The sequence below is a fragment of the Idiotropiscis lumnitzeri genome, chromosome 11, assembly GCF_059441095.1.
Source record: "Idiotropiscis lumnitzeri isolate Australia: NSW breed Sydney's pygmy pipehorse chromosome 11, RoL_Ilum_1.0, whole genome shotgun sequence".
Classification (NCBI taxonomy): Eukaryota; Metazoa; Chordata; class Actinopteri; order Syngnathiformes; family Syngnathidae; genus Idiotropiscis; species Idiotropiscis lumnitzeri.
Genome location: NC_142401.1, coordinates 4,906,892 through 4,920,619, shown reverse-complemented (window position 1 = coordinate 4,920,619; position 13,728 = coordinate 4,906,892). Strand labels below are relative to the sequence as shown.

At 42.3% G+C, this 13,728-nt stretch overlaps 1 protein-coding gene across 2 annotated transcripts in view; it reads right to left on the bottom strand.

Moving 5' to 3' along the window:
• The window catches only part of prickle2b (prickle homolog 2b), a 66,155-nt gene that overhangs the window by 18,414 nt on the left and 34,013 nt on the right, over positions 1-13,728 (bottom strand). Inside the window, exon 1 of one of the 2 annotated variants that reach the window (XM_088309272.1) lies at positions 461-880. The exons of the other annotated variant lie outside the window; for it this stretch is intronic. The gene's annotated coding sequence lies outside the window, so the exon portion shown is untranslated. Of the gene's footprint in view, positions 1-460; positions 881-13,728 lie in introns of those variants that run through there. 2 annotated transcript variants of the gene reach the window in all.

Below are 13,728 nucleotides of genomic sequence, written 5' to 3'. Positions count from 1 at the left end.
CAAGCTCGTTGAAATTGATGAAGACAATAACCAGATGGAATCTTAATCCGTTTGTCTTCTTGTTTACCCAGCAAGCATCTCCAGTCCATATGGCACAGAGGCTGCACAACAAAAGACGATGTGGCTGCAAGCGCACGGTAGCTTGACCAGCGCGCTCCAGGGGGATGGGGGTGCGATGAGACGGGGGTGGGTGGGGCATATAATCTAGTGAAAACACGTCTACTCGGGTAAAGAAGAAGCTTAAATATTAGTATGAGCTCAAAATCGATCCTTTATATATGCAAAATAAGAATCCACTTTGTAGCTAAAGACCAAAACACCCGAGGCAAAAAAAAAAAAAAAACGCCAATCCTGTTCTGTTCAATTCGAAACGTCTTCCAAATTTCACCGAACCTGATCGTCACCCAACAGTCCGAACACAACCAAATGCAAACACGCCCACCAAAAAAAAAGTGCTTACCTTGTTACAAAGTGCGACTGGGTGAAGCCGCAGTCCCGAGCTCGGTACTGAATGCTTTCAAACACGTCTGCCACATCGCACCAATTGGGTTTGCCACAAACAGCTTCACTCACACTCGCTGCTTGGTGCCACTACATCTATCCACGGCGCACAAAAAAAAAAGAAAAACACTTTAGTACGAGCACATTCGAGACTCTGGCCAGCGAGGAGCAAACTTGGAACGCGTGAAAAAGTCCCAATTTGTAGCGAGTAGTAAATCCAGAAAAAGAGAAATGATTCCGATGAGCAGTTTCCAAATGTAAAAAATACAACTGCAATATCCTGCGTAAAATTTAACAACGTCGCTGTTCTGAGAGACGTTTCACGCGAAGTCTCCGTTACGTGGAAGTGCACTGTAGCCACTGGATCAGATCGCCCCCTCTGTTTTAACAGCCCTTTAAACTGGGACCAAATCCAAGACAGACAAAAACAGCGCCATTACTTCCTGTTCTGACCTTCACAATAAAAACGACAACATAACTTTTATTGTCAACATTTTCACAGTATTTGTTTTTTTTGTTTGTTTGTTTTTTTTAAACATTTTTATGACAATTTTTACTCATTTTATAACATTATAGTTTAGTTCTGAGGATCAGGGTTCCAATTTGAGTTCCAGTCTTGTGTGGACTGTGGAGTTGCATGTTCTCCTCATACATGTGTAGGTTTTCTTTTATATTCCAAAAAGATGCATATTAGGTTAACTGACTAACTAATTGACTCTTTAAATTGGCCATTGTTGTGAACCGGAATGGGAATAGTTGTTTTGTCTGTACTTGTCCTGCAAATGGCTGGTGACCAATCCAGGGTATATGACAAGCTCTCGACCAAAATCAGATGGGATTGGATTCAAGCTCAACTGCGACCCTAATGAGGGCAAAAATACTATACTACTAAATACTACTAAAAAAGTTTTGAGTCAAAACTATCACACTTCCGGCATTAGTCTGTACTTTCGCTAGTTAACTTGACACACACACACACACACACATACACGCACACAGTACATTTACATACTCACGTACACACCCGCGCACATTACACAATCATAGGCACGCGCACACTTTACTTTTGCTCCGGGCTAATATCCCGGTGTGATGTCAGCAAGTCCATGTCTCAAAACTAGTGTAATTAGCAGCGTAAGCAGTGGCGCTCTGAAATAATTTGCATGCGAATCCAGCTATTTCCCTGACTCAACCGGCCCAAGGCAAAAGGAAAGAGTTTGGGTAGTAAGGGTAACCACAGGGTGCTGACCTGCATGGGGGAATGAGGAGGAGAGCTCTTGTTAACAAAACGGAGCTGTTTAACATAAGAAACAGACATGAGATAGAAAAAGGGACCAAAAACATACATCAGAATATTTAAAAGGCAACATGGACCATCATTGCAATTTTCAGGAACATTTTTTAAAAAGTAGCCCGCCTGCTAAGCCACCTGTGAAGCTGATGTGTTGACTGGTTTTTTTGTTGTTGTTATTGAAGACAGAGTTTTAACTCCTCCTTTCCTGGCTTTCCTAAGATTCTAAGATTTCTGCCCTGGATTCCTCTCAAACATGTGGCTGGCAACACTCACTATGCTCTTACCCTCACCTCATAATTGTGGTCCCTTTAAAAATACTACAACATCAATTACAGCTCAGGCAAACCTCCAGGCCTTTGCACAGGCCAAAGGAGCTCAAAGTGCCAGTGTCCTTTGCTTGAAGCAACCGCGGAGTTGGTCAGCTTGGGGTCAGTCATTTTGCCAATGAGTAATTCCATTTTCCCCACATAAACGGTTCCCCAAGGTGGATAAAGCATTTAAAACTTTGCATAAAGAAAGACGAAAAGCATAACGGGTAGTCTTCAGGGACATACCACAGATAGTATTGCCTGAGGAGCCTCTGCCTGGTAACATTAGTCAACATGCCGAACAGGTTTAGTCCCTTCTTAAGCAAGCAAAAGCATAATCGGCACAATCAAAAGCGCAGGATGTACAATATCATAAACATCTTTGACCATAAGAATGTAAGAAAGCTGCAAGAAAGACATTCAAGTAAAGAAACTGATATACTGCCGCCTTTCTGGCTATTTCTCTGAAAAAATATTTATGGTTGTAATTAATACTGTTAAAAAATAATGTTGTTAAAAGTCATTACTCGTCATGTTGGATGGTTAATTAACAATTTATTTACGTTTAAAAGAAAGTATTGTCGCTAGACGTACTTCCTGTTTCCGATGATGTTATTTCCGGTTTTCGGCGCGATACTTCCGTTCGGCGCGATACTTCCGTCTTGTCCGCTTCGACGAAAGAAAAAAAATGTCCGCACTCACTATGTAGTATTTAATCGGAATCTAATGCATCCACATCGAATTATTAGGCCGAAATGCCGGAAGTGTTGTTTCATAATACTTTACTTATATATTGATGCATATTTTCGTTAAATTCGTATAAAAAAAGGACTCAATGTACGATGTGTGTTTGCAATGGCTCTTCTGCGAGTGGAGAGAATGACTTTATTTTTTGTAATTACAGTTTTCACCACATTTTTATGAAGATAATTAAACTATGTGCAGCTATATATATATATATATATATATATATATATTTATATATAGTCTGAAAAACATTTTAATAAATCAGTAACTTTATCTTGATTTGAGTTGAAGCCAACATTATAAACGTTTTTTTTTTTTTTTTTTTTTAAACGCTCCTCTCCTTTCATGGGGCAAATGCTGATGGCTATCACTCGAGAATCAACATAAAACGCAGCTGGAGCAAACCCCAACAGCTGATAGCTAAGACATGTTGAGAGGAAGGAACGTAGCGTCCTCTCCTATGCAGCTTCTCCTGCGATGCCAAGAAAATGTTTCTCATGGAAAGTACTTTAGTATTTACACTTCTCCAAATCCGGTCCAAGTCTGGTTGCAATTTTGGTCAATCTTTTTTTTTTTTCAATGCAGTAGGAGCGGCCAAGATGTTTATGGCAACATAATGTTGTACCACCGTGTCAAATTCCAAAGCAACCTGAACTGTCCGAAGCAATTAAGTGGGAAGTGAAGAGGAAGAATAGAGGTCCTGATTGTTTAATGGTCCTCAGTTGAACCCGAGATAAGGAAAAATGTTGTTTACACTTGCTGGATCAACAACTTCCTGTCTACCTCCAAGCATTTATTTTGCAAAAGGTAAAAGAGTGTCAATAGAACTTGTACCAGTGAACACGACATCTGAGCAATAAAATAAACAATGAGCTGCCGGAAAATTGAATACATTGAAAAACTTTCACATTGCAAACCGACGTGAAGCATCACTTTTCTCAACCAGACACAGAGGATACAGAATCGTAACCCTCTGTGAAAATTGGCTTTCTGGAGGATGGATGGCGTGATTTTAAAATAAACAGCTTAACTCTCCCGCTGCCATGACTTATTAGCACTATGGTCCAACTTCTCTCCACTGAAAGCAGATTTATTGAAACAGCAGGCCGCGGTCTCACTTTAAGCTCCTTTCTGACCATGTTCTGAGCAGATAAGTGAGCATTATTCAACCCATGTTGAACATTAACTGGATTAATTCTGCATGGCTGGAGGGGTGAAATTATATTCATCAAAAGAGAGGGAAATAACAAGGAAATGAGGAGCGCAATTTCCAGAAGTTAATGGAGTTGGTTAAAATACAAACCGGAGTCTTTGCGCTGGTGCGGAGGCCTGCACAAGTCATTAAATGGCAGTGGGAAAATCCAAGGAAAAGGAGATGCGGGAGAAACAAGTAATCTGGGCGGTGCATTTCCAGCGTGAGGAGCCAGGCGAAGGAAGGTGACCTTGTGGCATGTTTACTCAAGGGGACTTGATCCATTTCTAGCCCTCAAGGCTCACTGACATGAAGGAAAAAACAGCCCTCGGGCCTCCACCTCGGTACATCCATCAGAACATCAACGTCCGATGCGGACAGCTCCCTCCTGGGCGACAAAGCTCAATTTCAAGCTTGCTGTGCCCAATCACTGCTTCTGCCTTGTCACAGATTTTTTTCAGAGTTGGTGAAACAAAAAAAAACAAAAAAAGTTAACATCGTCCCATGTGATCTACGTCATATTCACATCATCCACCTTTTTTTTTTTTTTTTTTAAACGAATCACCCACATGCTGAGCTCCCACTCTTATCACCCTTTTATCTGACTCACTCCACTCAGTCAGCTTTCATTGACATTACTCATCCTCATCCTGTGTGGGTGTCCAATCTCTGATTCACAATTTTCCATCCAAGGCAAAAATGGTTCCTTTTACACCAAATATCAGAACATTTGATATAATATACAAGAATGAAGGTTCAACAAAATTCTCTTGTCGCTTTAACATAAAAAAAAAAAGCAGCAGTTGATTGCAGTACAATCGAAGCAGAGCTCTTCAATCCTGTTCCTGGAGGGCCGCTGTCCTGTCTGTTTTCCATCTCTCGCTGCTGCAACACACAGTGAAATATTTCCCCCTTCTTTGTTTCAACATTTCAAATTGAACGGCAAAAAAGCACCTGATGTGGATTTTTAAATTTCAAGGCAAAAATTCTTTTTTTTTTTTTTCAATCCGGCCTGGAGGTGATGATGGCAACTTCCTTGAGGACATCAAACCAACGTACATTTGACTGATAATCTACCAGTTTGGAGGCGACGTGTTTTAAAAATGATGTCATCTGGAAAACTTTGGTTTGAGCAGATTCTCAAGCCAGTTGGAAAGCCCGCAAACACATTGCAGTCTTGATCAGACTGGTCTGGAACTAGACGTTTCTTTCGTTTTTGTCAATTTTAGTGACGAGTTTCTCCCGTTTAGACTGATTTCATTTCATTGACATTTTTTGTTAGCAGTCAATTTTTGGAATCTGTCCAGAAGGGAGCAATACTGAATGTTGTTGGAGTGTGACATCACAAATGTAATTTACGCACTATTTAAAATGAATGGAACAAATAAAAAGCAGACACTTTTGAATTGTGGACCATCAGGATTATTTCGGAACCCAAATACATGAAATGGTCCCGAACTAAAACGATGGTACTCAAAACATTATCATCGGATCTATTGAGAAAATCACATCAGAATAGTTTCCAATTAGACTTGTGCAGCTGTTGAGATGATTATCGTTCTCAGTTTTAAGTATTTCCAGTGGCCATTGTGTTTCTTTGTTTTGTTTTTCTAAACTGAGGAGAACAAACAATTTTAATACATGGAGTATTTTTATTTATTTTTTTGGTTTCAATTGTGCTACCTCTTGGCTGGTCGTCACTCACGTCATCATAATTTAGTTCAGCCCACTCCAAACCAACGAGCAACGCTCAGTCACGTTCATGCCGTTAATGTTAGCTGCGTAACGAGCTATTTTAGTAGAACAGGTCCTTGAAGATAACAACCTTACAAATCCATATTCAAAAATATTTGCCTCTTAGATTGTGGGAGGTCTCGTAAGATAGCTTTTCCCTCCAGGACTCATTTGGATTCTCCGGCGAAGCGAGAAATCCATCTCCTGGGCTAACCGTGTTTATATGCAGCGGGATTCTTGAGAAAGGAAGTCAATGAGTTGCGCCAAAAGGAAAACGATTATCTCAGGATAAAATCACACCACAGACTAAATCAAGTATATAACAATCTCATATCTGATTGTAGACGAAGCTCGCCAGTTAAAATAATGCTTCGGCCCACATACATTGAAACGGTGTCGACCGACGGACATTGATCATTTTCTGCTGCAATTGGCCTAAAGCGCTGTGTGGTAATCCGTCAATAAAGCCGCAGGTTCGCCATATTTATCAAGCCATGCCTCAAGTCTGTCACAGGGCGCAAATGACAATTTCTCTTGCAATCCATAACCTCCATGGGGCCCCAGATGAGGCGAGGGCTGCGCTCGCTCTATTGATAAGCATGCCAAGCGAGAAAAATGTATCCTTTCCAAGTCACACTGTTTGGATAAACAACATTAGCAGATGACAGAGGCTTAGCACCAAAACTCATTTGATTGAATCAGAAGACATTTTCACGCAGATTTTGTAAAAAAAATGGATAGGGAGAGCTTGGATTGATCGGTCGCTTTTTATACAGACATGAAACACACCTTTCTTGAACATGCCACACTATTCACACAATATTTTTTAGAGTAACAACTTGCCATTACTGACATTTTAACATCCACCAATATTTTTCCAACAATCTTTCCACACATTTGTCTTAAATGTCGCCTGCAACAGAAGACATTTCAGTCCTAAAAATCCTCAAATAAAACTGTCTCAGAGCAACCGAAGTGAAACATTATGACACACTCACTTACTTCACTTTAGTCTGGACTCTTTATTGAGGGGGGGGCGGAAGAGAAGCTTTTCGGGATTATCTGCTGTATACTGTAGCCCACATTAGTCTGATAAACGCAAGTCCCTGGAGGTTGGTGTTCGTTTGCTGGCTGGCCCGCGGCTGCCTTCGTTGCTGAATAAGCATCATTTTGCAGAGCAGAATTTGCAGTTTGCTGTAGATTTGACATCCTTTTACCTTCAAATATCTCCACACGGCTAATGAGGGTCAATAAGGCCGGTCAAGTGATACAGATGCCCGCACGATTGTATCTGAAGGCCTCGGAAAAAAATAGAGCGTGCTGCTGGTATTGTGAAACCTGCCTGGCAACAGGAGCTAGCTGAATTCTGATTGGATAAAAACTCACCTAAAAATACAACACTGGGATATAATATGACCTCTACTGATCTACTAATTTCTTGATTATGTTAGGCCAGCAGAGAAGGCTTTGAAGGCCTTGGCCGCCCACCACTGAGTGAAACTGGTGTCATATTGTAGTGTCAAAGCCACAATTATTTCGAATTGAACCAAATCCACTGACTAAAGTCGAACATTTTGCATGACCACATCTCTGACAGTCGCTTAGTCAATCACTCGTTACATATGATCCTACTTCTGCTGATACAATCCATCGCCACCAAACTTGCAGTCGCTCCTCTCAGTTCCCTTTTTAAGGCATGGCCCATTAGGAGGCACTGAAAGAGAGTCGGGACGAGAGAGAGAGTAAATCACCTCAGCCCGTTGCTGTTTACAGACCCGACTGGCTGCTCGGGCTGCTGTTTATTTGAACTGTGAACCTCCATGTGCAGTGTGTGTGAAAGGAAGAGTGTGTCCAAAACGGAGAAAGAGAGAGTGTGTGTATTGCAGAGCAGAGAAAGAGAGCGAGAGAGCGAGAGTCCACACAAAACCCAGTGTCTCGCCCTCCAGTTTCTTTTGCACATTTCACAGCGTATTCATTTTGCCTTGCGGGCTCCTGGCGCTCCTCTCGTCGTCCGAGCCACAAGCGAGCCTCTGTGTAGGCCAGTCAGGGCCGTACCACTCCAAAACAGACGTTGTGGCTCTCCAGACACAATAACGTCCTTCTGCTGACCCTCGCATGACATCACACCCGCTTTCATGTAAACAATCAAGCTGAACTCTAATCAACAAACCCAACGTATGCGACCGAATGCCCTAATTTGCGTCCATGAAGATTACTAGTCCAAACCAGCTCTGAGATGACGATAGAAAGAGTGAGGTCAATAAAGATAAAACGTTTATGGTTTAATGGTATCAGGAGAAAAAAAACACGGAGAATCATCGTAATGTTTAAAGATGCAGACTGTGAGCAAGTAGAAGAGAATAGAGGAATGGGAAAGGCTGCCACGTATGTCGACATGAAAACGGACACATACTGAGCGGATAAACACACTCGCATGTGAATTCACACACGCAAAAAACGCCAACACGTACACTACTACATTTTCCAGGATCATTAGCAAGAAATAGGTTTTATTAACTCATTCACTACCAACTGAGTTAAAAAAAATAAAATAAATGGAAGTTGGACGTCTTTAGCCGTCATTGGCAGTGAACAAATTAAAATGCCAATGAGTGATACTGTGAGTTTAGTGCACGTAAACATGTGGAAACATTAACGCTATGGTTCAAAATGCACATTTTTTAAGTCAACTTTAATTGGTCAAACATTGGCTCATATTCTGCAGTCCCGAACTTAAAAATGATGTATGCACTAAAAAATGCCAAATGGCCGTTCCAGGGACAATTATTTGCTCCAAAAAGTGATTGACAGCATTGAAAATGAACGCCAGTTTCATTTTCTTTCCATATCATGGAAAAATGTTACCATTTGACCACAGCGGTCCTTTAAGGTGCAGTTGAAGAATATCAAATAAACGCTCAAACAGCTTTCACGGCTCAGGTTCTATATGTTTCCATTCACGAGGAGGATTCAAACCTTCAACGGCCACAAAACGGAGTCTCGTACTAATGCCCTTCCCGAAAGAAAAGAAAAGCAGTAACCGAGTTTGACTTGATGGAATGTTACGATGTTGACTCATGCCAGTTCAAAAATGTCCAGCCTTTTTAAATGACAAGGCTTTTTTTTTTTTTTTTTATCACCGAATTTTGAGACACGGCACAGATTATTATTTTACTTCAGCCTCGCCTCACTCGCTGAACTCTGTGTGTGTTTTGCGGGCAGCGGCTGCACTTAACGACAGACTTTTGAAGCCAGATAGAAACACCCAGAAACAGAGCAAACAAACAATGATGCGAGCGCCGTGTGCCAAATCCTGATGTATGCGGCCTTCAGAAGGACACAGCCATGCAAATTTAAAACCAGGCCAGTGTCTTTTTCTAAGATACCGTTCTTGGAAAACCATCAGCTATGGGTAACATAACACAGAGTGACACGCTAATCTGTGAAAATGCACTCCTGATAGCCGCCATGTCTAATCTCATCACGGCACTGCAGCCCGAGTATGTGTGCTGCTTGTTCTGGCTCCTCTTTCGGGTCTGGGACAGCACACAAGTGACCAAAGTAAACTCTGGACAGGACGGCCTCTGTTGACTGCGTGGGTCTATGTGTGTGTGTCTGCATCACAAGGCTGATGCTGGACTGACAGTCAGACTGCCATTCAGCTCACCAGCGAGAAAGAGGGGTGGGGGGGCTTGGGGGGCAGACAAAAAACAGATCATAAAAGTAACGCCAATGAGCACAGGCAAAAGAAGGAAACATAAAAAGACAAAGCTTGACAAGGTAACTAAATAAGGAAAAAGAAAAAGTGGGAAGCGTCAACCCCCCTGCCCCCCCCCCCCTTTCCCGAACCACATGTGAACATCTGTTAAAATAATCTACGCATTCATGGATCCTAAAATTGCCTTAAATACATTTTTAAACTGTATTGACCCATTAAGTGACACATGAAACTGCTACTAGTGACGATTAGTACGCAGTTGAAGTCTTCGTAAGCACAGAGGAAGCTATGGTGCCTTTCCAACACCAATTTCAAAGAAACTGCACGATGCATTTTAGGGTTTAAATGCAAAATAAGAGAAATAAGGGCATGATGTGATGCTGAGTGGGGAACATGCTTTTTTTCCCCGCCATACTATAATAAAGTGTAATTGCACATCTGCTCCTGTAGTTGGCAGTGGCGCTCTCATTGCCCAATTGTGCGCAGCGAGTATTAACTCTACGATGTAGGTTTGTTTTGCAACGAAATTGTGATTATTTATAATTGCGGCGGAGAGTGGGTGGTGGTGGGAGGGGCCGCAAAGTGTTTTCTTCTTTCTGGGGGGGGGGGGGGGGGGGTCACGGAAAATAATTGAAAAGCACTCATTTAAGATAAAATAAATACTTGCATTAACTGTGAAGCCCAGCATCTGGAAACTAGTTAATAGCGTAGCATAAATGTATCATGCTGTGTGAATATAAAATGAAGCTTTTTAGCACAACAGTGCTCAGCCATTTTTTGCGAGAGGTAATGTGTTAGCGGTGCAAAACTGGGATTTTTGGGAACAAGCGACAAATATTTTCAATTTGTATAATCTGGCCTGAAAACGGCATCCTTTACACATATTGATCAGTCTTGATGGTGTCTTACTTTGCATTTAGCAGATGCGTTTGCCCCAACCCGTCAATGTGACCCTCCAAAGGCCAAATCTGCGACCCTGAGATTTAACATCAAGAAGCTTTATTGATTCCGCATAAAAATCAGCCGACCCATGGAGAGAGCAACTTAACCTAAACATTATTTGCGCAACGTCTCAGATGGATCAACAAGGCTTAAACCACAAAGACCCAAACAAACAAACAATGAGACAACAAAATGATGTTCATGAATTTTAAAAAATAAAAAAATCCCTAAGGATGTAGGAATAAATGATTATCGAGTTTTCGAGAAGATTTTCTGATGACACAGCACACATTTCAGGGTGTCGACAGCACCAGCCACAATATTTGAATCCTTCACATCTGGGACACATTTAAGCAGCCATGTGCAATGTATTACATATTTTTTATTTTTTTGTAATCTGTTGATGGGAGTTTATTCTGTCTATCCATTTTCTGGTTTATTGTTGTGTCTGTCATAAGCATGAAGAGGAGCAGACAAAGACCAACTGACAGGTCATAGAATATATGCGCTACAGATATCAATTTGATTAATTAAAAAAAAAAAAAAAAAAGAAGCCATCAACAATTCACAAATTAACGATGAAGCCAACAAGGTCAAAGCAGCGCTCCCGTGAGTAGGAAGCAATATGCTGCTCAAATCCTCAGCGGCTTTTTTTAGAGCACAGGGGTGAAATTCGGCACCCTCCTGGTCGACAGGGTGAGTAAACTTTAGAGATCCTGTGTCGACTGCAGACGGATCATCAACGGGAGGAATCCTGGTTAACTTTTCAGTCATTTTCATTTCATTTCCAAAAATAAGCTGTCCTCACGTCTTATTCACAACCAGCATTTGCATATATAAAAGTAATCGTCTCCAAATAGCGCTTCCCGAGTTGCATCACATGTTCTCATCCTCATCATTAAATCAGGTGACTGGGAATCAGGGATTTGTTTTCGTTGAGACGATCAATAATTAATCTCCTCCTTGACAGATTTTTTTTTAAACCTCATAACACCGTTCAGCTGCATAAATAATGAATAGCATGACTCCAAAACTGCTGGCATCTACCACCAACTCATGACTACAGATATAAATCCTAACAGGCAGCGCAAATGTAATAAACTCAGTTCACGTGTCTCTAAAAGATACCCCCCCCCAAACGGCATCTATAAGTCCAAGTTTAAACCTCAAGCCAGCAACCTGCTCGTGACTCACTATTGTGCCAAATGGCTTTCTGGGCGAAGCATGCGGGCGGTGGTGAGGCCACTGGCCAAGCAGCCACTTGTTACATCAGTGGGATAAGTCCGCCACATGTCTGCCTGGACTCACACACAGCTCCACCTTGGTCTGCCCTTCCGCCAAACCTCCGAGGTTTTGTATCCGTTTATGTGCGGAAACACCTGACCCTCCTTTGGGTTGGTGATTTGAAAGTGTTGAGCCAATCTGTTACACATGACATCATGGAAAACATCTTCGAACGGTTACAACTTGCGGTGGAAAAGCATTAAGAGTGAACTGCAAACTTGCAGCGTGCTTTTCTTGAGCAAATGAGGGAAATTGAATTGTCTAAATGAGTTTGTGAGCAAACTACAAGAGGAAGACCCAAGCAGCTATTCGCATCCTTGCGTACTCGGTCAAGGGTTCAAGGCCTTCTCTGCTGGCCTAACATAAGAAATTAGTAGATCAGTAGATGTCCTATTATATCTTAGTGTTGTATTTCTAGGTTGGACTTTTTATCCAATCAGAATTCAGCTAGCTCGTGTTGCCAGGCAGATTTCATAATACCAGCAGCGCGCGGTATTCGTCCGAGGCTTTCCGATACAATCGTGCGGGCATCTGTTCTGTCAAAGTCAATGGGCTTTCAGATTTGATAGACAGTTGCGACGGCCAATCAGATCACGTGATTGGCTACTCACTTGTGACACACCCCTAAAGTCGTAACTGGCGACCGTTCAAAAATATAAAATATATTCGTGCTTTTTTAAACCGCAATGGCCAAAGGAGGGAAAAGTGTGGATTTGATTGCAGATACACTTGGGAGGGTATTTTCAAGACAGACTTTTCGAGAGAATCTAGGTCGTCCAACACTCACTCAGTAGTGCAAAAGTGTTTGTCTGTATATTATTTCTCATAAATGACGGCATTATGAGGGGGATTTATTCAAGTAGGACTTCACTGAAGGCCTACGTGTGAAGTGCACCGCCCGCCACTGATACATTCATGATCAAGTCGAATTGTGCAGGCAAGCAGATTATAAAGTCGAAAAAGATTCCCAACGATGTTACAGCTCACACAAGCAACTATTACCCAGAATAAGTTCTGGTTCAATGACTATGTCATGTTCTTCACAACAGGATTTTCTTTTTTCCACAAAATTTCCACTGCTTTAATGACTTGCAGCGGCTCTTCCAGTACACAAGCTAGTAAATTTCTTTGCGTCTGGAGAAGGAGGAATGGGGGGGGGGTTATGTTACCGTGCCTGGGTCCTGAACTGTACATTCAATTCATTAATTGCCTGAATCTGTTTCCTATCATGACATATGCATGCTTGTGGGTGGGGGTCGACAGCCACATGTAGCGCCGCAGCGCAGAGCGGGGGGGGGGGGTGCGGTTTAACGGCGATGACATCAGATGGAGCACTATTTTAAGGACAGACCAAAACAATCTCCCATGATGCACTTGAGCTCACAGAGACAACAACCGCTTGGAGTTAAACGCGCAGGCGGCATCCAGGAAGTTAGCGGCGTGAACGGGATGTCGTGCGAGAGTGTGTGTGCATAAAGATAGAGGAGGGAGTCATCAAAAAAAGTCACAATTTAGAGGTCATTGTCTCGCTTCAAAAGGACATTGCGCCCCCCCCCCCCCCATCACCCGCAACGTTTTACGATATAGATCCTATCCAATAGCAACAGGCGCTAGCTGGGATGGAATGATGGATGCACGGAGGGACAGAAAAGGGGGTGGTCGGGAGGAGAAAACCAAACTTTCTCTCGAGCTAACATTGACCCAGAGCAAACAGTGGAGCCTTTCTGACTTGTAGGTGGGGGGGGGTGGATGGGGGCTTCACACCAGTGGCCGCTTTCACACCTAAATGTCACCAGGTTTGGTGTTAGTGTATATGTTCGAGGTTCGGCTAAGAAAATAGCGGATATAAGTGAGAAAGTAAGAAGCAGACATACGAAGACATAACATTTCCGGCTGGATTTAAAAGGGCGGACAGTGGGCGGATAAAAATAAGAGCCTTCCATGGCCAGCGACGGGAGCTATCTAATCTAGTTGGGCTTTGTCAGAGACTGTGGGAACATTCGGTGGG